The sequence below is a fragment of the Odocoileus virginianus genome, chromosome 1, assembly GCF_023699985.2.
Source record: "Odocoileus virginianus isolate 20LAN1187 ecotype Illinois chromosome 1, Ovbor_1.2, whole genome shotgun sequence".
Lineage (NCBI taxonomy): Eukaryota > Metazoa > Chordata > Mammalia > Artiodactyla > Cervidae > Odocoileus > Odocoileus virginianus.
The window spans coordinates 23,231,381-23,253,790 of NC_069674.1; the positions used below are offsets into that span (position 1 = coordinate 23,231,381).

The 22,410-nt window shown below is 43.9% G+C and overlaps 1 pseudogene; it reads right to left on the minus strand.

The window, feature by feature from the left end:
• Positions 1–4,929: 4,929 nt before the first annotated feature.
• LOC139037782 (dnaJ homolog subfamily C member 8-like) lies at positions 4,930–20,977 on the minus strand (annotated as a pseudogene).
• Between the last annotated feature and the right edge of the window lie 1,433 nt (positions 20,978–22,410).

Consider the following 22,410-nt stretch of genomic DNA (forward strand, 5'->3'; position numbering starts at 1 on the left):
TGCATTTGAACCACCTCCTGCTGGGCTGGCTGTGCTCTCCAGTAGACTTGAAACCGTCTGTAGGGTCCTTGTGTGCCTGCTCTGAGCTGGGTCTGCTCGAGAGGGCTTCATGGGCTGCCTGGTGGAGCCCAGTCCCCCTCAGTCCAGAACCAGTTTGCATCTCAGGGATGGTTTTGAAGCTGCACAGGGAATACCTCTTGCTGTAAATTCTTTTCCAGCTTCATCTCCTTCCGACATTCATTCATTCAACAATCATTAGTTGCCCATTTTGAGCCAGGCTGGGATTAGGTGTGCATGCTAAGTCGCTTCAGTCATGCCCGAATCTTTGTGACCCTGTGGACTATATCCCACCAGGCACCTCTGTCCATGGGATTTCCCAGACAAGAATACTGGAGTGGGTTGCCATGCCCTCCTCCAGAGGATCTTTCTGACCCAGGGATCAAACCTGCATCTCTTATGTCTTCTACATTGGCAGGCGGGTTCTTTACTTCCAGCGCCACCCAGGAAGCCCCTGATAAGGTGGGGGATACAGAAATAAAAAAGCCCAGCACCGTCTTCAATAAGCCTACAGTCTGGGGAAATAAATAGAAAGCAGTGTGCTAACAGCTCTTGATTACAAAAGCACCCAGTAGGGCTGGCAGTCCAGACACTCACGGCAGAACATTCTGGAAAAACTGACAGATGACCTAGGTTTGGGAGGCTGGGAGGTGGGGGAGACGATGGGGTTTGGTCATGGAAGGGGAGCGAGAGCCAGGGGCCATCTCAGGCCCTCGAGGTGCTCCTGGGGGACATGGCTGCCTATTCAAAGGCCTTCAGAGTCTAGAGACTGAGGAACATGCTTAGAACTGCAGGGTGTTGGGACCTGCTTGAGGTTAGTGTTTGTTAGAGACAGCTCCTCAGACAGTTGAGTTATGAGCACATGCCAGCGTTTTGCTAACAGTTTTGCAGTGAGAGGAAAGAGGCCCCTGTAGGGGTGTTCAGAATCACTCTTAGTAGGAAGAATGATTAAATCATCACTGAAAAGCATGTCTGGTTGCAAATCCTTAGACTAGACTCTTAACTGATAGTTGACAACTACCTGGGTGCGTGGTAGTGGGTTCCCCAGAATAGACCTTTATCTTCTCGAGGTTCACTCGAAAAATTGCATAGAAAAGAAAACATTTTATCGGGAATGTTGTTGATGTCTTTCCGCTAGGATGTTGTGAATTTCACAATAGGCAACTTGGTTCTGTTCCAGACCAGGTTCTGGGAAGATTTTCTTTAATAGGTTCAACAGGGGGGAGGTGGAGTTAGGAATTAGTAATTAGTAATAGCTTTTCCTCCAGAAGAGTCAGTTTTAGGTTTTTAATTTGAATAAAAATTGTTCTTGCCACAGTAAAAGAGAAGATGATGATGTTAAGTTGATGATGGAAAGATGTTAGAGGGAGCGCTCAGGAAAGAGAGTGGAGACCATTCCCGTGGGTGGTGGGCCCAGTCTTCCCTCCCTTCCCTTCCGCAGGCCCGGTCCATCTCTGCCCGAGACATCAGAAGCAGTGACACGACCAGGGAATCACCTGCACCCGGCCTTGGCCCTGAGGCTCTTCTCTGCGTTTCTGCCCTAATTCCCTGTAATTACGTAAGATTCTGTCCTTTCTCAGAAATGTGCGGGCTGAACCTACTACTTCAGCCTCCTTCAGTACATCTGCTGTTTGTTAAAATAGAACCTTCAGAGGTGCCCTTGCCCCAGGTTACTACCCCTTGGCATGCAACGATCTGCACTGTGTTTTCTCTTCTCTTTTTAATGATGTCATGGTGTCATTCTGGGCACAGATGTAGCTAGGTTTGCAAGAATCATCAGGGAACCTGAACTTGGGGCAGGTCTCAGAGATCTTCGGGGTCACACCCCTCTGACCAGATTCTTCTTTGACAAATGTCTCTGTGGTTGTATTGTTCCAATGTTTTCTCTGTTCTCTCTTATTATTATGTTTAATTACTGTCTTGTCAACATACTGCCAGAAAAATAACCATCCATAACTACCTGGTATGGATTGTGCAGGCCTATTTTGAGAATACACATTTCTCTTCTAAACCTGATGGGAATAGGGACTCACCCTTAACTTTTATTCCTGTTAAATACATATATTCAAAATAATAATAATTCTTTTTTTAATTGTTGTCCAGGTTGCAAAAATATCTACCTCTAAGAATTCAGGAGGACCTACTTTGTGGGAGCAAAAATAGTGAGTCATACCTGCAAGCTTGGAAATGAGAGTTCACTTGTGCTTCTTCATCCAGTTGGGAAGTTTCCTAGGCAACCATTTATGCAGCAATTAAAAGATGAGGAGTTAAGAGGTATGTCCATGGACATTTTAATTCTCAGATGCAATCCCTGTCAGATTGAAACCTCAGTTTTCATCTTTTCATTTAAAATAAGTAAATGAAAAAGCTTTGATAATTATAGAAAAACACACTATTAAGATATGTTGTATGTTTTATGCGTTATCTGCTTAATGCTCTTTCTCTGATGGGAGTGTTTTGTACATATTAATGCTGGCTTGTATGGGAAAGGAGAATAGAATTTACTGCTTGAAATGATTTCATTTTAGCTGTGAAGTTGTGTGGAAAAGCAGATATCTTCTCATGTGCCTGTATCTGAGTTTGTTATTATCAGTAGAGTTTTCAGCATGTGGACCAGGGAGGTCCATTAGTCATTTGTTTCTTCTCTCTGTGTTCACACTTGAGTTTATATCTCTCCAGATATGTCAGTTTGTTTCAGTCTTCCTTAGAAGGTGTCCTGTTCTGTGGCTTGAGGGGAAATGTAGAAGGGAGTGAGGAACTCTACCAGCAAGTAGACACAACCTTGGTTTACTAAAGACTTTCCTCTAGCTCTTCACCCTCATCCTTTTTATGTAGGTTTCTACTTGGATTAAAACTTGGGCTTCCCTGGTAGCTCAGACGGTGAAGCGTCTGCCTACAATGAGGGAGACCTGGGTTCGATCCCTGGGTTGGGAAGATGCCCTGGAGAAGGAAATGGCAACCCACTCCAGTATTCATACCTGGAAAATCCCATGGACCAAGGAGCCTGGTGGGCTGCGACCCATGGGGTCGCAAAGAGTCAGACACGACTGAGCGACTTCACTTATACTTGGATTGTCCAGGAGGATATGGTAGACATTTCTCTTCCTTTGTGAAACACTTACCACTCCCAGACTTTCTTTAACATGGACTTGCACTAAATTCCATCTTAATGAATAAGATGGCTTCTGTTCGTGCACCAGTGAGAGAGGAAGGTCCTCCTAGTTGTGTGACTAGATTCATTTTCAGTAGTGTCAGAGATAATCTGAGAAGAACCAGAATATTATAGTATTAGAGTACCCATGGTGCTAATTTTAAATAGGGCTACGCTGTGATCCCGTATCAGGGGTTCTGTAGAAATGTTAAACCCAAGATGAAACCTAAATACTGGCTGTTTGTAACTGGAGACTGAGAGAAGGCACCTCCCAACTCAGAGGGCCTGAGGGCTTTTTGAGTGACTAGAGCTTGTAGGCACAATCATTTGCATTTTCTTTTGGATGCCTCAGTTGCTTCCCTCTGTCACCAGCAACTCCGCTACTCTCCTACTGCAGAAGTGTGACAGATGAAGTAGGTGAACTCTGTCATTATGGTTTTCCATCTCCTCCCTGGGTACCTAAGATCTGTGGAAGAAATGGTAACGAATCCTGGTCGAAAGTCAAGCCTCCAGGCTCTTTGAGTGAGAATGTACCAATTCTCAGAGTCTCAATGTATCTAAGCCACATAATGCTTAAGAAGTCCTTTATGGTACTGACCTTTTAGTGGTACTGACGATGCAATTCTAGTCTTAATTTTAACTTCTTTCATTTCATATTTCATACATATTTGAAATGGCAGGCTGTAGTTCATGACTTCCTTAGGTTATTTTTAAACAAGGTGGATTGTAAATAGGATAATGCTTTGGCTTGTTTTTAATATCTATGTTTCCACATTTTTTTGTGAAATAAAAATTGGTTTACCAGTTGATTCATGGCGTTAATTCACCTCATGTCTCCTATTTGCCAGTCACAGTGTTAGGCCCTGGAGACACAAAGATTAAGACCTAATCTCTTATTTTAAAGGTGCTAACATGGGACAGAAGGAAAGATATGCAAATGAGTATTGTTATAAGAACAGCAAACACTTCTGTTGCATTTACTGTGTGCTGGAAACTGTTCCAAGTGCTTTCTAGGCATTAACTTCATTTCATGAATTAATACAAAAGCCCTATGATGTTTGTACTGTTATTCTCTCTATTCTTTTTTTTAGGGTATAAAAATTTATTACATATACAGAATATTACTACTAACAAATGCAGATAGGCAAGGATACCACGGTATGGGAGGGAGGACGGCTAGCTCTTTGGAGAGTGAACAGGGTGAGTGGCTTGGAGCCTCGTGCCATGCGGGTTGGCCAGTCAGATGGGAAAGCACATGCCAAACTGCAGGGACGTCAGGGCGTCCAGTGACTGCTCTGGGTGTCCGCTGCCTTCTGCTCTGATCTGGGGCTTCAAAGGACGCCACACCCAGAAGCAAGGGTCCTCCTAAGCGAAGGGGCTTCCTCGGGTGGGCCAGGCATGTCTCTGAAGTCACGGCAACACCAATGTCAGCAGTGTGTTTAATTGGATGATTTCCATAAACGACACATGACGTTTCTAACCATCACACTTCAGTGAAATATAGAGCATGAAGTTACCGGCTGTGGGAAGAGGAGGCAGCACCTTCCAGTCCCAGTTGGTCTGGGGTAAGCGCTGGGGGGAGGTTTCTTTTTAAACGGAGCCCCTTATTTCAATGTACAAAAGAATTACTCTGATCGGTATTACTGTATTGAAAACAAAATGGACTAGAAAGCAAATACTACTCTATGTTGGGGTGAAAATGGGAGGAAAGAATGAGTCCTTCAAAGCAGGAGGCAGACAGTTGGGGAAGGTTCCGTGGCCGTGACCCTTGGCGGTCTCTCACGCTGCTCCATCTTTACTGTTGGTGGTCTCAGGAAGATCTGGTTTCTCTTCTCTTTCTTTCCTTTTGTATTTGCTTGGAAGTTTCGCCAGCTGTCCACGCTACATCTTGACTTTGCTGAAACATTTTTCTGCCACTCCCTTTCTCATTTGGCTTTTGCTTGAGCTTCAGTCTCTTCCTCCCGTTGTTGCTTCCTTTCATGCATCTCTTTGGCTTGTCTCTCTTTCCTTTTAAGGAAAGGAAAGCTCAGCAAAGAGTTGCGTGGTCTGTTTGTATACTGCTTGTTTGAACAGCTCAGGGTCATCCTCCTCCACATTCGTAGGCTTTCCTTCCTTCTTTAATTGCTTTTTTCGCTCTTTAAGGGTGTGCGTTCCACATCTTCTTTTCCTGCCTGAATTACATCTAGGGCCCTCTTCTTTTGTTCCCAATCCAGTGGCAACTTGTTAGCTTTGTCCACAGCTTCAAAAGCCTTTTGTGCTCTGTCAGCATCATCTTGATTTTTGTCAGGATACAACAGTATGGATAATTGCCAAAACCTCTTTTTTTATTTCTTCGTCTGTCACTTTGGGATCTATCTGAAGAACCTCAAATGGGTTCAAATTGAAGTAGGAAGAACCAGGATGAGTCAGTCTTTCAATCTGATTTTTGGACATTAGAACTGAATCTCTCTTCTCTGTTTCACCTCACTGTGCGTGAAATCACTGCATTGTGTCTGACTCTGCGACCCCATGAACTGTAGCCCGCCAGGCTCCTCCATCCATGGAATTTTCTAAGCAAGAGTACTGGAGTGGATTGCCATTTCCTTCTCCAGGGGATCTTTCTGACCCAGGGATCGAACCCGGGTCTCCCTCATTGCGGGCAGACGCTTTACGGTCTGAGCCGTCAGGGAATTAGGTCATAAACCTTCCTCCTTGCTCCCTCCTCCCCCGAAGCCCTGCTCTCTCGCGGAGCCGCCATTCTCTCCACCCCCCGCCCCCCCGCCAGCGACCACGTGACTCTATTTTCTGTCTTTTATACGTAGATAAATTAGGGCAGAGAGAGGTTAAGCACTTGTCCAGGGTCATAAAGCTTGTTTTGGTTGACAGTCAAATGTAGTAAGATACAGAGAGAGAGCTTCTATGGAATGCTCTGGCAGGACAAGGGGCATCCACCCGAGGGGCTGGGGAATGGCGGTGTGTTATCACGCCATCTTCCCAGAGGAGAGGATCCCTGAACAAGTCCTGTTCAGAGGGCTGGGAGAGTCACATTTCTCCAGGAAATACTTCTTCATTAACATAAAGACTGTGTCGTAAGTGAGTTCATAGGTGGAGTCAGTGACGAATGCTGGAAGATGAGGGGATAGTAGAAATTTACCAGATCCCTGTATCTTCAATCTAAATGATAAGGAAAAAGATCTCCAGTTTTGAGGCAGATCGTTGTTCCCAGTTGATAAAAGGTATAGTAAAAAAAAAAAAACAAAAAACATGGCTTTTGAGAAAATCTAATAGAAATGTTAATCTAGTTGCACTCTTTAGACATGTAGGATAAATTTGTGAACGTCTGAAGATTCTACAATGAATGCCCAGTCACTGAAGATTTTATCTTGGAAAACCTGAGTTTTTCTACTAGTGTTTATTTTATATAAATGCACGGGAAAGATTGGATTACATCTTTCAGATAAAAAATGGGCACAACTACCTAATTTAGGTAGATTAGCTTCATCATTACAGAGATGGAAAGCTATTCAGAAGCTGGGCCGGGGGCCCACGCCAGGCAAGGCTGTGCTGGATCTTTGCTTTTCCACCTTCCCGTCCACCCGCTACTCTGTGGAGCCTCAGTCCTGTGTATAACCATCCTTGCACCCCCTGTACCCCAGCAGGTGACTCTTATACCTGCTGATCTCCTCGTTATTCCTACTTATCACTGATGACTGCCTCATCGTCCTCCACCCTGCCCCAGCTTCATGGGATCATCCACTTCCTTTCATGACTGCTCTTAATCACCAGTGATCTTCTCACCAGTTCCCCTCAGCTCCCCACTTCGTAGACCTTATCTACTCACAGCTCAGATCAGTAAGTCTGAAATTCCTTCCTTGACCATGCTCTCTCATCCATCCCACCCTCCACCTCGCATTTGTTCTCACTGAAACTCAACCTTAGTTCCTTCCTGTCTTCGTTCCCTCTTATCCATGTGGAATCCGTGGTCCAGGTTTTAAGTCGCTGTCCTGACCTGTTTGTCCTTTTGCTTGCACCTGCACTGCTGAGCACTGTTGGAGTGAATCACGATGAGGTGGATTGGTACCTGTTTGCGTAAATGGAGGGGTTGGTTGCCCAGTAAGTACTGAACAGCACTTGCACCCTTTGATTCTGGTTAGCTATCCTTCTGATTCTTCATGGTGCCTGTTAGTTACTAAGCTAACATCAAACTCACGATGCTTCTCCTCTCTTACTCTCATCTGCTGATGTGCTTCTGCAGTGGGAGCTCTTGTTCCACCTGCCACCCGCCACCTCTGGCCCTTGGCATCCATGACCTGATGACTTCTTAGGTTTTCATCCACCTTTCATACTGTCTGAATCGTCTTTGTAGGTTTCATGTCTGTCACACTGACTTCTGTCATAAGGCAAAGTACACGTGTCTGTTTTTCTGAGTACAGTAAAGTGTTATTGTGCTTCTGTCCTTTGCCTTCTGTGGGAGGAAAGCTGGAATTTACTGGAGGGTGGCAGGTTCCTGGCGCTCTTGTGCTGTGTGCATGTGAGTACCTAGAGCTTCACTCCATGACCTTAGCCAGACGCCACGCCAGGCCACACACAGGAGCCACCTCCCTCCGCTGCTGGATGGTTCTGTACTCTGCAGAGAGAGTGCCCTAGGGCTTATTCCACATGGTTGCGGTGGAAATTTTGATTGGCATCTTTCAGATTAGAAATGGGCAGGAATTTCCCAGAGAGTTTGGTTTTATTATTACAGTGTTCTAATAAAAACATTGTCTTCAGTGTGGCTCACCTTTGCAGATGATCAAGGTGCAGTGAGGTGAGAGTTCTGGCCCCCCACCTCTGCTAAGTAAACCTCCGTTGTTGTTCTTGTCTCCGCCTTCGTGTGCTAACTCTGATCTGCTCTTGGAGGGCGGCTGCCCACTCTCCTGCTGCTCCTTGTAAATGCTGCCTCTCCGCGGCTCCTTACGCCTCTCACTGTTTTCCCCCTTCTCTTCTTTGTCTCATCTCTTTGGTTGCCTTTCACATAAAAATAGGAACATTTAATAGACACTATTCATTGATTTATTAATTATTTCATTCCAGAGCCATGCATTCAAGGATACAGAGCTTTTGAGTATGCATGACATAGCGCTGCCCTTGTGGTGGTCATATGGAACCATCTAAATGTGGGATTCCAGTACATGATTAAAGTCTGTGCTGAGCATTACATTGACACAATTTCATACGGTCTCTAAAGAATCCTGTAAGGTTGCTGAGACGATCCACGTTTTACAGAGGAGGCTCCAAAAGTGGTCATTTGCTCAAGATCCCTTAAATGACAGGTCACTTGGTGGGAAAACCGTCTGAGTTTGGGCTGCAAATCTCATGTTCTTAACTACTGTAGATGCAGTTTTTCTTCTCTCCCATGTTGCCTCTCTCAAAGGCTGACTGTACACAGTAGAATTCATGATACAGTAATAGACTGTGCACACCGAGTGTTGACTTTGCATTTATAGTGAGGAATTGTAGAACTAAGTAGCTGAAAATAATGTGTGGTGGTGTTTTTATTCTTCCACATGTGGTAGTGTTTTATTCAGGATGATTGCTGGATGGCAGTGTCCTTACTTTGCCTGAAAATTATACCACCTTTGTTCAGCTTATGGTGCATTTGGTGTCACTGTGATTCTTGTGTGTAACATATTCTCACCAAGGTATTTTATTTGCTCCTCTGTTACCTTCTAAAGACCAACTTCAAACTTAGGCCTTGACATGCTTCACTACAGGTCTGATGTTTTAAGTGGCTTCACAGAGGGTATGTTGGAACCACTTCCAGATCACTGAGGATGACGGTTTAGCCCAATTTTAGCTGCTTTGATTAGCTGTAAATGAACTCTGCCTCCTCTGGAGGAGCCTGAGCTGACTGCATCCTGGGCTGGACTTGGCGACACTGATGTGCCCCAGCTTCACTGCCCTTTAGAGAGCTCCCAGGTCCTGGCTGTCATGGTTACTACCCTCTCTCCCAACTCTTAGTTTGTGCTGTTTTACTCTAGAGAAGCAATTTATGACTATTCTGAGAGACTCTTCTATGAGAACTAGCTATTAATTTGTTCAGTAGATGTTTCTTGAGCATCACCACCAGCCAGGCTTTCTGAGTGCTGGGGCCATATTAGAGCCCAAAACAAAACTTCTGTCCACTGGAGCTTCTGTTCTGGTGTGGGAGGCACCCAGGAAGCCAGTGAACACGTGCTACAATGCCACATGGTGATAAAGGCTGCAACAAAAGTAAGGCTAAGGAAAGAGGTGGGAGAAGTGGGAGGGCGGGGAGTGCAGCTATGTTCCCCACGTCCCAGGCTGCTCGGCGGAGGTGACACTTAACCAAGGACCTGTGTCTTTGTTAGCTTGGGCTGCTGTAACAAATGTAACATAGATGTGCAGTTTAACCACTTTTATTTCTCACACACTTCTGGAGTCTGGAAGTCTTGAGATCAGGGGCCAGCATGGGCAGGTGCTTGTTGAGGACTCTTCCTGATTTCAGACAGTTGCCTTCTTCCTGTATCCTCACACGGTGGAGAGAAAGATCATTTCTCTTGAGCCTCTTCTTACAAGGACACTAATTCCCATCATGGGGGCTCCATCCTCATGACCTAATCAACTCCCAGGGCCACCACCTCTGAATACCATCACAGTGGGGTTCGGCTTCAACCCGTGAATTCTGGGGGATGCAAACATTTGGTTCTCAGCCCTCGGTGGAGGAAGAGCACCCCAGGCTCAGGGAACTGACAGTTGGGAGGCTCTGGGAGGAGACTGTGCTTGGCTTGTCAGAGGAATAGCTCTGTCCGCAGAACAGGCAGCAGAGGAAAGAGCATTTGGAAATGAAGTTGGAGAGAGACCAGGGTCCAGTCCATGTAAGGCATGAGGAGCCTTTCTGAATAGGGGAAAGATGTGTTAGGACTTGTTATTTTAAAAGGTTACTTTGGATGCCCTTGGTGGGGGCGTTGGGGGTCAAAAGCAGAAGCTGCTGTGGTTTAGGTGAGAGGTGGTGTGCTGGAGGTGGGTTGGTAGCTCAGTCTGGATTGGGGAAGAGACACTTGGATTAGGGACACTGAGAATAGAGCTGGTGCATTTTCCTGATAAGTCATTTGTAAGGTATGAACGAAAGAAGAGCCAAAGATAACTCTGAGGTTTTTAGACTGAACAACTAGGTGAAGGAAGGTGCCCTTTACTGAGATGGAGAAAGTAAGGGTTGTGTTGCAGGAGAGAGAGATGGGGCATGAGAGGATGGTCACATCTCAGGTCATCTTCAGCCCCCTGGGACAGCTGCTGAGTGTGAGTTCTTGGCTTTGCGCAGGAAAGTATTCAAGAGCAAGCCATAGTAAAGTGAAAGAAGATTTATTCAGGGAGAAACATACTCCACAGACAGAGCGTGGGCCATCTTTGAAGGCAAGAGGCCCAGGGGTATGGGGTTGTCAGTTGTTATAGGGATGGGTATGTCATAGGCTAATGAGTGGGAGGAGTATTCCAGCTATTTTGGGGAAGAGGTAGGGATTTCTAGGATTTGGCCCACCGCCTACTTTTTGATCTTTATAGTTGGCCTTGGAACTGTTATGGTGCCTGTGGGTATGTCATTTAGCTTGCTGATGTGTTACAGTGAGTGTATACTGAGGCTCAAGGTCTACTGGAAGTAAACTCATCCATCATTTTGGACCTAGTTGATTCTAACCAGTTTATATCATGTCATTGGCCTATGTCATTCTTTTAAAATTTGTGCTCTACCCACTCTTGTCTCAGTTGGTAGGGAAAGATGTTAGTATGAAAAAGGATTTCATAGTCAAGTATCTTTTGGAAGCATGGTTCTAGGGTGTGATCAGGACAACTGGAGTAGATGTGACAAAAGAAAAGTGAAATTGAAAGTCACTCAGTCGTGTCCGACTCTGCGACCCCATGGACTATACAGACTAGCCTTTCCTTCTCCAGGGAATCTTCTCAACCCAGGGATTGAACCCAGGTTTCCCGCGTTGCAGGCAGATTCTTTACCAGCTGAGCCACAAGGAAGCCCAAGAATACTGGAGTGGGTAGCCTATCCCTTCTCCATGAGATCTTCCCAAGCCAAGAATAGAACCAGGGTCTCCTGCATTGCAGGCAGATTCTTTACCAACTGAGCCATGAGGGAAGCCCAACAAAAGACAGGGAGGAAGCTAAAGAAAACAATTTTTCTTTATTTCCCTGTCTTTCCCTCTTAACCGATGTCACCGAGAGTCACTGTATATTATTGTAGTACCTAGGAAAAAACAGTTCAGTCCAGCCGTTTGTCAGTTTACTCAAACAACTGATTTGACATTTTAATTGACCACAATCATCGTGATTGCACTGTTGAAGCCAGAGCAGTCAAGGGTGCATTCAGAGTTTGCTGAGGAATTTTCTCACCATTACAGAGCAGGAAGGTGGTGTTTGCCCTCAGTGTTAGATTGGCAGAATACAGCGTGTGGGAGGTCCTCAGGGAATTCGGGTAGGCACTAGCAGAATCAGATGGAAAACTACTAACAGAGACTAACTTGAGAGCAACAAACAGATCAGTGGCTGAGTTAGAATACATGGTGTTGGAGAGGATCCATTTAATTCTCCAGGGCCCTAATGGGCCCTCCCAGAGTTTAGGATGGATTCTGCAGTGTAACTGGAAATGGCTAAGGGAAGGGAGCTCGAAAGGCTTGGTTGAGAGGAATGGGAAGGATGGGTCTGCCAGTGCCCGTCATCCCACAGGGAGGTGTGCAGGACCAGTGTGCCCTCCCGGGCCCCTCAGTGTAGGTCTGTATGATGGGATGGTGCCCACTTCCTATGTTTTTTTTAAAATAGACTTCGGGTTTTTGGATTTTTTTCAGGCGAAGTAGCATAAAGTTAGCCATTTCAAACTCAACAGGGGCATTTAATACATTAATATTGTACAACCACCACCTCTGCCAAGTTCCAAACATTTTCATCACCTGCAAAGAAATCTCAGTAACCATCAAGTAGTCATGCCTTATTTCCCCCTTGTCCTAGCCCGGGCCAGCATTTTCACATCTTCATCTTTTTTATGGGGCACAAAAAAGCAACTTTGATAACGGTTGAATGTACAGGCTGCTTCTGACCAAGGAGCCTAGGTTAGGGATGCCACTGTTTTATAGGCATTGTTTGAGAATACCAACTTCCCCCCATACCTGGAGACCTTGGGACCTGTGGGAAGCTGCAGCAGTTTCCTCAAAAACTCAAGAGAAGAGAAGCTACTTGGCCTGTGGGAAGCTCCGCTTGGCTCAGTCCTTCCTGCAAAAAGGTTCCTTTGGCTTCCCAGCAGGTGATCTTGGAAAAACGAGTGTGTTGAGGTAACCCAGAGGTTAAACCCACTTTAAGGCAGCTCTTCTCATTCCTGCACGACTACAAACAGGCACAGTTAAAGGTAGCATGTGAAGTGACCTTCCCAGCCTTGCCTGGTGTGCATCTGGCATCACCATTTGGTTGCTGAGGGCATCAAGAAAGCACGTAGAGGAGTGAGAACAGTGGGCCTTCCCAGGTGGCTCCGTGGGAAAGAATTCACCTGTCAGTGGAGGAGACTCAGGAGATGTGCGTTCAACCCCTGGGTCGAGAAGATCGCCTGGGGTACGAAATGGCAACCCACTCCAGTATTTCTTGCTTGGAAAATTCCATGGACAGAGGAGCCTGGCAGAATACAGTCCATGGGGCCCCAAAGAGTTGGACACAATCGAATGACTGAGCACACACGCACACTGAATCATTAGTGTGTTCTTTCAAACTGGAATTTATAAGATCATGAGGTCTCGAGACTTGGCCACACTCTCGTTATTTGAAAATGCCACTGTCCCAGGTGTTCCAACAACCAAATGTTGGAAACCTAATAGTAAGATTTCTAGGGCACTCAGTGAGCTACGTGAAGGCAGTAGAGAAAAATACACAGAGTAGAAGGAATTTAATTCTTTCTTTTGTCCTCCTGTTATGGACTGTATGTTTGTGTCCACAGCTATAAATGCAAGCTTGCTTATTGAAGCCCTATCCCCCAATGTTATAGTATTTAGAGGTGGGGCCTTTGGGAGATAATCGGTTTAGAAGACATGAGAATGGTGTCCCCATGAGGGATCAGTGTCCTTGTAAGAAGAGGAAGCTCAGAACTTTATTTCCCCATCTGCACCCCCATGAGAGGTCACAGTGAAAAGGGGTCTGTCTCCAAGCCAGGAAGAGAGCTCTCATCAGAACCCAGTCATCTGGCACCCTCATCTTGGACTTAGAACCTTCAGTACTAAGTTTTCTGTGGTTTAAGCCACCCAGTCTGTGGAATTTGTTATGGAGGCCTGGGCTAGTAAGACCCTGCCCCTTCGTATTTATTCGTTTGGTGAGCTAGCTATAGGTGCCAGTTGTATGAAACTAGATAATTAAAAAACACTACAGTGGTTTGTAAAGTTTAAGTAAAAATCTGTCTTCCCTTTAATGGTAAGTCCTCTTCAAGGGTCTTACCATAGGATCACAGAGTCAGACAAGACAGAGTGACTAACACAACACTTTGAAGTTGCCTTTTAACAGTTTGAGGTTTATTCTTCTAGATCATACCATCCAACAGGCTAGCCATTTGTCACTTGTGGCTATTTTAATTAATTAAAATTAAATATAAGTAAAGGTCCCATTCCTCCATCAAGTACTGGCCATCCTCCAAGCACTCAGTAGCCGAATAACCCTGTTGGACAGGGTAGGCAGAGAGCATTTTCATCACCACAGAATGTGCTTTTCAGCAGAACCATTTTAGATAAATTCTATTCACACACAAACATGTGTGTGTATATATATATGCACACATTTATGTGTGTAGCTGGCATAGTATTATACATATGCTTCTGAAACTTGTTTTTTCCACCCAACAGAGAAACTGTTAATTTAGTGTGATGCACACGTAATATCATGCCAGGAAAATTATAAAACAGAGTGCATCATCAAACATAGAGTTTCAGTACAGTAAAACTATTTCAGTTTCAGATTTTAAAGGTAGTTGCAGCATATCTTTAAGGCTTGCTCCAACTTTAGCTAGAGAAATTATTTTTAGAAATAGTCCGCTCAGCCTTGGATATGTCAAGAAAGAAGATTCAGGAGATGTAGCTTGAGCTTAATCCATCATGCTTGCCATACATACTTATACACACGTTTCCCATGTGTCCCTCTTTTATAACAGGGATTGTCATCTTTTTCTGTTTATCCACTATTCAGTAGAAGAGGTCTGTCCAAAAGGGTAGCCACTAGGCACACATGGTTATTTAAATTAAGTTAAACTACAAATTCAGTTCCTCAGTTGCACTGACACATTTCAAGTAACCATTAGCCACATGTGGCTGGCGTGTATGGGTGCTGGGCAGCCTGGCTACAGAATGTCGCCATTTTGCTGACGGTCCATGTGGACAGTGTTGCACTGGAAGCTTCTTTCAAATAGCTTTCTCATTAAATGTAATGATTTTTATACAGGTGATTAATGGGGGATGTGCCAGAATTAATTGGGCTGTGTGGAGAGCTTGCCCTTTCCACTCAAGATTGTAATTCTTCCCTGTGAAGACACATGTTCCTTGAACTATTTGTTGAGAGCTAGTGTCCCATAGGAAGTTAATTGTGGGGAAGAATATTGGTACCAGGAGCTTTTCAAGGTTAGAATATTACTTTGTGATAATTGGTGGTGCACACACACTGTTAAATAGCACCTCTATGTACAGGGAATGTTGCTGTTCAATTTAGAAAGTAAATTAGTTACAGTGAGTGCAGACAAAAATATGTCGAAACTCTTTAGAATGAGAAAAGAATAGAATACTGGAAATGCATTTTTTTTGGTGCAAACAGAATGTGTTCATGTTGACATTTATGTTTGAAGCTACATAACCTGGACAGCTTCACAGGAAACAGTAAGAATAGTTTTCTCTGGGAAGGGAAACAGTGTAAGGGAAACAGAACAGAATGGCTTTTCACTGATGCTCTTTTCTTAATGTTCCTATGTGCTTGTTAGAAAAAAATCAATACAGCAATTAAGGAAAAAATAAAGGACACCCTTAAAATGTGCAGAATGTAGGATAGATTGTTTAAGGAAATAAGGGTCTCATAAGATACCAAGATTTAAACAGTTGAGTAATAGCAGAGGGCTGGCCAGAGCTTCCACAGCATGCCAGGACCCAGGGTTGGTGCACCATTTCCTACAGACTGCTTATTTTGCAGCAATTAAAACTATTTAAAACTTTTTTAAAATTACATTTAATTTAATATATTTTTAAAGGAAAAATATTCCTAATATTGATTTTTTTTTTTTTAATGCAAGCTTTCTTGACACTTGTGGAATATAGCTTAGGATTTAAACTCTAGGAAATTACTAACCCAGAAAAATCTAGGCTGGGTCCCTGCATTCCAGCTTCAGTTTTTCAGGAAGATGGATACTGGTGTTAACTGGGTTTAATTGGAAAGGTGACAGGCTCCAGTTTATTCAGCACATGCTGCCCACATGTGTCACATGTACACGGAGTAGAGACTTTAGCAGTCTACGCCGCTCCTTTTCTCCCCATCCTGCACACAGCTACTACCAGTTCAAGAGGTGACAGGGCCCAGCAGCCTGGAGGTGGGGCAGTGGGACAAGGTGCTTTCATCCACCATCAGAGTCTCTGTATTTCAGCCTTCAGGAGACCATGGCATCGAAAATGGAGTGTTAGTTTTTGAAAAGAGAACCCTGTGATTCAGTAACATTGACCTTTTCCTATTAAAGCTAGTTTCTTTTTCAGAAAAGGAAACTAAGGGGAAAATAACTAGTGAGGGGTACATTATGTCCTAAACTGCGTATGTTACAAAGGAAATCTTGTTTGTTGTGGAGTTTTAAGGCACAGCTTCCCAAAGGCAAGGGTAATTTTCAAAATGGTTAGCAACCAGTACAGCCTCAGAATCCAGACATTCTGAATGGATGCCGACTTAAATAACTGGTGTTGGCTGTCCCCATGGGAATAGGCTGGACATAACCGTGGCAGCTCTGTGGCCATGAGACTAACTTCTGGTTAATGGGAAGTGTGTTATCATGTGATCCTTCCCAGAACCTCCCTTAAGGGATAGTATGTGTCCCTTTTGCCCTGTCATTATTTATCATTCCCAATCCGCTGTCTAGGATGTAGATGACACCGTCCTGGCCCGTGAAGTTGAGCCATAGGTGATCGAGAAACACGGCAGTGGAGTGCCACACTTGCCTCCCTGGGCTTTTTCCCGAGAAAGAAAGAAACTTCTCTTGGTTATACTGCTGGTACTTTGGGCTTCCTGTCTCTCTCAGCCAAACCTGATTCTAACTAATGTAGGTCCCTGTCATGTTAGGTAGATTCAGTTTTATTTTATTTAAAACTCCCAATTATCGTGTGAACTAGGTAGTTCTTATTCTCATTTAAGGGGTTAGGAGTTTGAGGTTAAATAAAAATTAAATAACTTGCCCAAATGTACCCAGCTAGAGCCAGCCTTTGAATCCATGTCTGATCTTTCTGATACTAAATCATCAGAAGCTTAATCCTTGCTTTAGTAATTCATAGAAGCATGAAGAAGGGCATGTGGCATATGGTTTTGTAACATTCACGCTTTGGCAGAGCCCCAATTTTGTGGATTTTTTAAAAGGACGTTGGGTTTTTCAGAGAAATTCATTTGTGGCTTTTTGAATGTGACAAACATGTTAATTTTTCAGTCAATAATACTTATCAGAAAAGTTTTTTTTTTTTTTTTTAGATTTCAAAGAAACCTATGTTGTTTCTCTGCCAGTATTTGCTTAATTGTAATTTGCTAATGGGGATGTTTCATAGAAAAAGGGAATTGTTCATAAAGAGATCTTGTAGTTCATTTTCTTTGATTATGTCTCTGTGGAAGAAAGTTGGGGATTTTTCAGAATTATTCTTACTCTGCAGCAACTCCAGACCATGCCCTGTATTTGTTGTGTGATCATGCAGAAATTAAGATGACAGTGGAATGAAGGTAATAGGTTTTCCAGATGGTCACAGGGGGGCAGCCTGTGCAGCCAATATTTATGCAGTGCAGACACAGAACAGAGGCCTGGGAGGGCTGTGAGCTGAGCTGCTCTGGGCTGGGGTGGAGTGGGCAGGCCAGCAGCTGCTGCCCAAAGGACAGGTAGGGCCCAGCAGGCCTGAGGAGGCTGGTGAACTGGTCCAGTGCAAACAGCCGTTTGGCCGCAGAAGCTGCCGTAGAGCCCGGGCCTTGCCAGCCGCCCAGGCTCCTGCTGGTCCTCTGGGGGCCGCTTCACGTTCACCCAGTCAGTGCAGAGCAGACGTCTCATTGGTTCAGAACAGCCGTCTCCTGAGTGTATTTCTGGGAACACTTGGATCTGCAGGGTTTGCTGTATGAAAAAGGATCCTATGGCAAACAACTTTGGAGAAATGCTATGTTCTAACAACTTTCCTGAAAATTTGCAGGGCACGCTTAGCATGATAAAAGTCTAAGATGTTGAGACTTTAACTTTACTAAACAGTCTCTGAAACTTACTTGAAAATGAAATTTGTATCTTTTTATTTATTTTTTTTCCATTTATTTTTATTAGTTGGAGGCTAATTACTTTACATCATTGCAGTGGTTTTTGTCATACATTGAAATGAATTAGCCATGGATTTACATGTATTCCCCATCCCGGTCCCCCCTCCCACCTCCCTCTCCACCCGATCCCTCTGGGTCCTCCCAGTGCACCAGAAATTTGCATCTTTTTAAATTTAATGTCCTATGGAACTACTTCATGACTGTTTTAATCAGCAGTTAATAATGGTTTTGGAGATTGATGTTTGAGTGGGTTGAGTTACTGAGGAAATACAAGATTTGAATGCTAACAACATGGGACTTCTGGGGTCCTTTTTGCTCTTATTTTCAAGGCCATATTCTTTAAAGTTCAGTGGCTCTCTGCTTGTGTATTTCACAGAAGCAAATCTTGAACGTTTGAAAGGCCCTTTGAGGTCATCTAATTTGGCCTCTTCATTTGCTAGTTGAAGAAAGTAGGATTTAGAAAGATTAAGTCACTTGCCAAAGGCCAAACAGCTAATAAATAAGTGAGGGTGCTGGAGCCAAGATCTCTTAATGTACCATTAGTCAATTCCTGGTGGAAATCACTGGAGTTATGTAGTTCCTTACTTTCAAGACTTTTTTTTTAAACAATATCCGTATTGGGATGGGATGAGACCAAAAAAGTGTATGTTTGCTTTCCTGTCAAGGCTTGGGAGAGGTAAAGTGAGCCAAAGAAGACATGCCCACAAGGGCAGAGATGGAGTTCAGTAAAAGGAGTCCTGCAGAGGAAAGCAGGAGCCTAGATCCAGGAGTGTCTTGAAAGATCACCCGATTTGTGTTCCTGAGGATGACTTAAAACAAGCTCTCTTTTTGAGTTCCTTCCCTGTGGCTCCTAAGCAACAAACAGATGAATAGCTCACAGACAGGTTTGCAGCTATTGTCATATTTTACAGGGTGGCAGCTGCCGTGGGGCCATCAGAGTGCTCATCGGCTGCCAGAGGTAATACTCCTCTGTTTTCCTTGGACTTAAGGATTTGCAAAGAAAGGCTTTGCAAATGACTCTGCAGATGACTTTTCAAAACACTTTGGAAACGTTTTTAAACGGGGTCTAGGATATTGACATCATTAGGGTCCAGATTGCTTTGATTTACATTTTCTTTCTTTCATGGTGAAGTTGATAGAGGCTTGCTCATTGATTGCTTTATGAAATTGGATCCTTCATCATCTTTCGAGGTTCTTTTTTGGTATTATTTATTGTGTTAGAATGTCACCTGTCATAAATGTATGTGGATTTCATCTTGAGTATTTTTATGTTTTACGAAATAATGTCTAGTCTTATAATGAAACAACACTCTTTATCTGTTACAACCAAAGCTTTCTGTTTACGTGTCCCCTTTTGATGGTGCTACATTCAGAATGAAAGCTGTACATCTAACCTCAAAATGTAAGGAATGTTAAGTTTTCCTCCTGATGGCCCAGAAGAAACAAGTCGTAAGACTGTGGCACTGCTGTGTTTCTGTTAAATGTCTGGAAAATCCCTATAATACCAGACACTGGGACACGATTTCTAAAGTCTTTCGCCCCTGTTGTCATCTCCTGTAAAGAACTGAAAAGAGATTTACCTCCCTAAAAAGAGATAATACCAATCAGTATCTGTTGAAACTCTGAGAATAAGTTTAACTTAACCAAACATGTAGAAGATAACAGAATAAGTCTTATTTCTAAAAGTATTAGTTTTCTTCCCATCGCTATAGGCTTTTAACAAGGTCTGGGGTATTGGTCATGAATGCTTATGATTATTTATGTATATATGAATTTATTTTAGAGTAGTTTTAGGTACAGAGATAACATATACCCCATGCTTCTCTTCTCCCCAGACACAGCGCCCCTCATTATCAATACCTCCGCCAGAGCAGTACATTTATTACAGTTGATGAAACTGCAGTGACAGATTTTAATCCCTGAAGTCTTGGAGTTGTACATTCTGTGGGTTTGGCCCAATGTTTAATGATGTGTATCCTTCGTTATAGTATCCCATAGAGTGTTTTAACCACCCCAAAAATTCCCTGTGCTCCACCTATTCACCCCTCTGCCCCTGCCACTCTCAAGACCACTGATCTTTCAACTGTATCCATAGTTACATGTCATATAGTTGAAATCTCATTGTATATAGGCAGTAACTATATTTTGAGTCAGACAATTTTTCTCTTATTTATGCATCGAGGATAATACATGAGGGCCTGGCATGTTAGAGGCTTTTTTGAAGCAGAAAACTTGTCTGATAGTTTTGTCAAGTGATTCCTGTGAGGATTTTACAGTTTGAAGATGAGTTACTCTTTTGCATGTGAGTATTCATTTTACTTCTGTTGACCCAGAGCCCAGACTTGATGGACACACAGACCTGCTTTTGCTGCTTTCCGCTTTCTCCCAGGCTGGCCTCCCTACATGCTGTGTTCTCTATCTCCCACCCCTGGAATCCCAGACATCTTTGAAAACCTTGTTTAAACAATAATAGCTGCTTGTGAAACTTTATTCAGCCCTTTTCCATTCAGACAGACCTTCCTCCAGTGTCTTTGTTCACAGTTTAATTATCACACTTTTTGAGCCTAGTATAATTATTGACTTATGTGTCTGTCTCTCATTTTTCTAGACACTAATTTCCCTGAGGACAGGGGCTAGGTCGTCTTCATGTCTGGAACCTAGTAGGCCTTCAATAATTATTTCTAGAACTGAACTTCTCCATGTTGAAAAAAAATGTTTTAGAATTGCTTTTCATTATACCAAAGAGATTTTATCTTTTTGAATTAGAATGAACTCACTCACTATGCAAAGTGTAAAAACTCAATGATAGTATTCTTCTGAATTACTCTTATGAGTCTAGTGGACTCTATGGTCATCACAAAACACTACTGGAATTTTATCTTAATATTCTATAAATATCTCTGGATTGTGTATTGCTAATTCTGTGAAAAACCTGAGACTCTAAAGTTTATTTGTTTCTAGAAGATTTAAGAAGAAACTAAGATAAGACTCTTCAGTGCTTTATATCTATGCATCTTCAGGTCTTATGGGAGGAGATATTTTCTTAGATTGACTTCTCCTCAGAGAGACGTAGATGTCTGTGTCCGTAGTTTATTTAGAAGGTAAGAGAAACAGCCGAAGCTCCAGTAGTGTGTTACCGAGCGAGTCACCGCTGTGGGCAGCTGGAGCCCTGCTTTGCTGGTACTCCGGGAGGCCGTGTGAGGAGCCTGCTTTGGTGGATCCCACCTGAGGGTGCAGAAGCTGGACCATTCAAACGTCAGCTCTGGTCATCCCCTGACTGAAGGCAGAAGGAGGGTGTTGGCATTCATTTCCGGAACTCCGCGTGCCCCGTGGGCCCCCTCCGCGTGCTCGTGGCACAGCCCTCCAGCACAGAGTTGCAGCGATGGGCCGACAGTGGCAAGCGCAGCAGGGAGCCCAGAGCCGAGATCCAGGTCTGTGGATGGGGGCGTGTGGTGCCTGGTGCAGATGGAGCCATGTGGCTGCTTATTTGGCAATTCCGTCTTAGTCCTTTGAATCATGAAATATCTAGATAGAGAGAGAATGATAATTAAGTACAGCATTTTCTCTTGTTTGAGCTAACACAAATAACTTTTCCTTATAGAGAGGAGGAGGTTTATGAAAGGCCAGTTTGATTGAGTAGGCATTACAACCCCTGCCTGCATTTTGGTACCTGTCTACTCCTTCGTCTTTGAATTTCTCTTGTTATTATGAAGTTCTTGCATATACTCCACAGGTTTCTTCCTGATGGTGACTTGGGCCTGTGTTTCGCAGGAAGGCACAAAGCCCCACTGCACACGTTTATTCCATACATTCTCATTTAATCTTCAGAATAAGCCTGGCACCTGGGCTTCATTTACAGATAAGGCGACAGAGATCCAGCAACTGAAGATCCTAAATGTTTTTAGAACTTAAATGATTTGCCAGGGTCATGATGTAACAAGTAATGCTGACTGTCCACAGTGGCCCTTCAGTTTGGGGAGGGGAACCGGGTGACACTTAATAGAACAAGATTCGGGATCACTGCCACACAGAAAATCTGTTCTTTATGTCCCTTAATCCAGCATATCCTTGAATAGGATGGGAGGTAGGGACAGGAAGATTATCTTCTTATTGTACATATACCTTGCCTCCTTCTTCCTCTTCTCCTAAAATGTCATTGGCTTCAGGTCAGGATGACAGCTTGTTAATTGTAATCTATCAGCCTCTTGGTGTAGATCCCCTGGAGTTGGAAATGGCAACCCACTCCAGTATTCTTGCCTGGAGAATCCCCATGGACAGAGAGCCTGATGGGCTGCCTTCTGTGGGGTCACAGAGTCAGACACGGCTGAGCGCACATGCATGGGTGGTGTACAGCACTCATTGAGTCTATGTAGGGGAGTCAAATGATACTCAGACTCTGCAAATACACACTGGATTTCTGTGCATTGCACAGAGTAGAGACTTATTAAGTATTTGCTGACATTTGAAGCAGCAAGTGGTGGCCTTTGAAAATGGGAAATAGGGGTGACTGTGGGAGTCCCTTCCTCACACCATACAGAGGCTGTGTCGAAGGGGTCCTGAGGTGGATTGGATGGAGGCAGCATGGCTAGAGTAGTACCTCGTGATCAGTGATTGAAAAGGGAGGCAAAGTCATGTGGTAGAAGCCAGGCTGAGTGTTAAGTATGAAGGACAGAGCTGTAGAA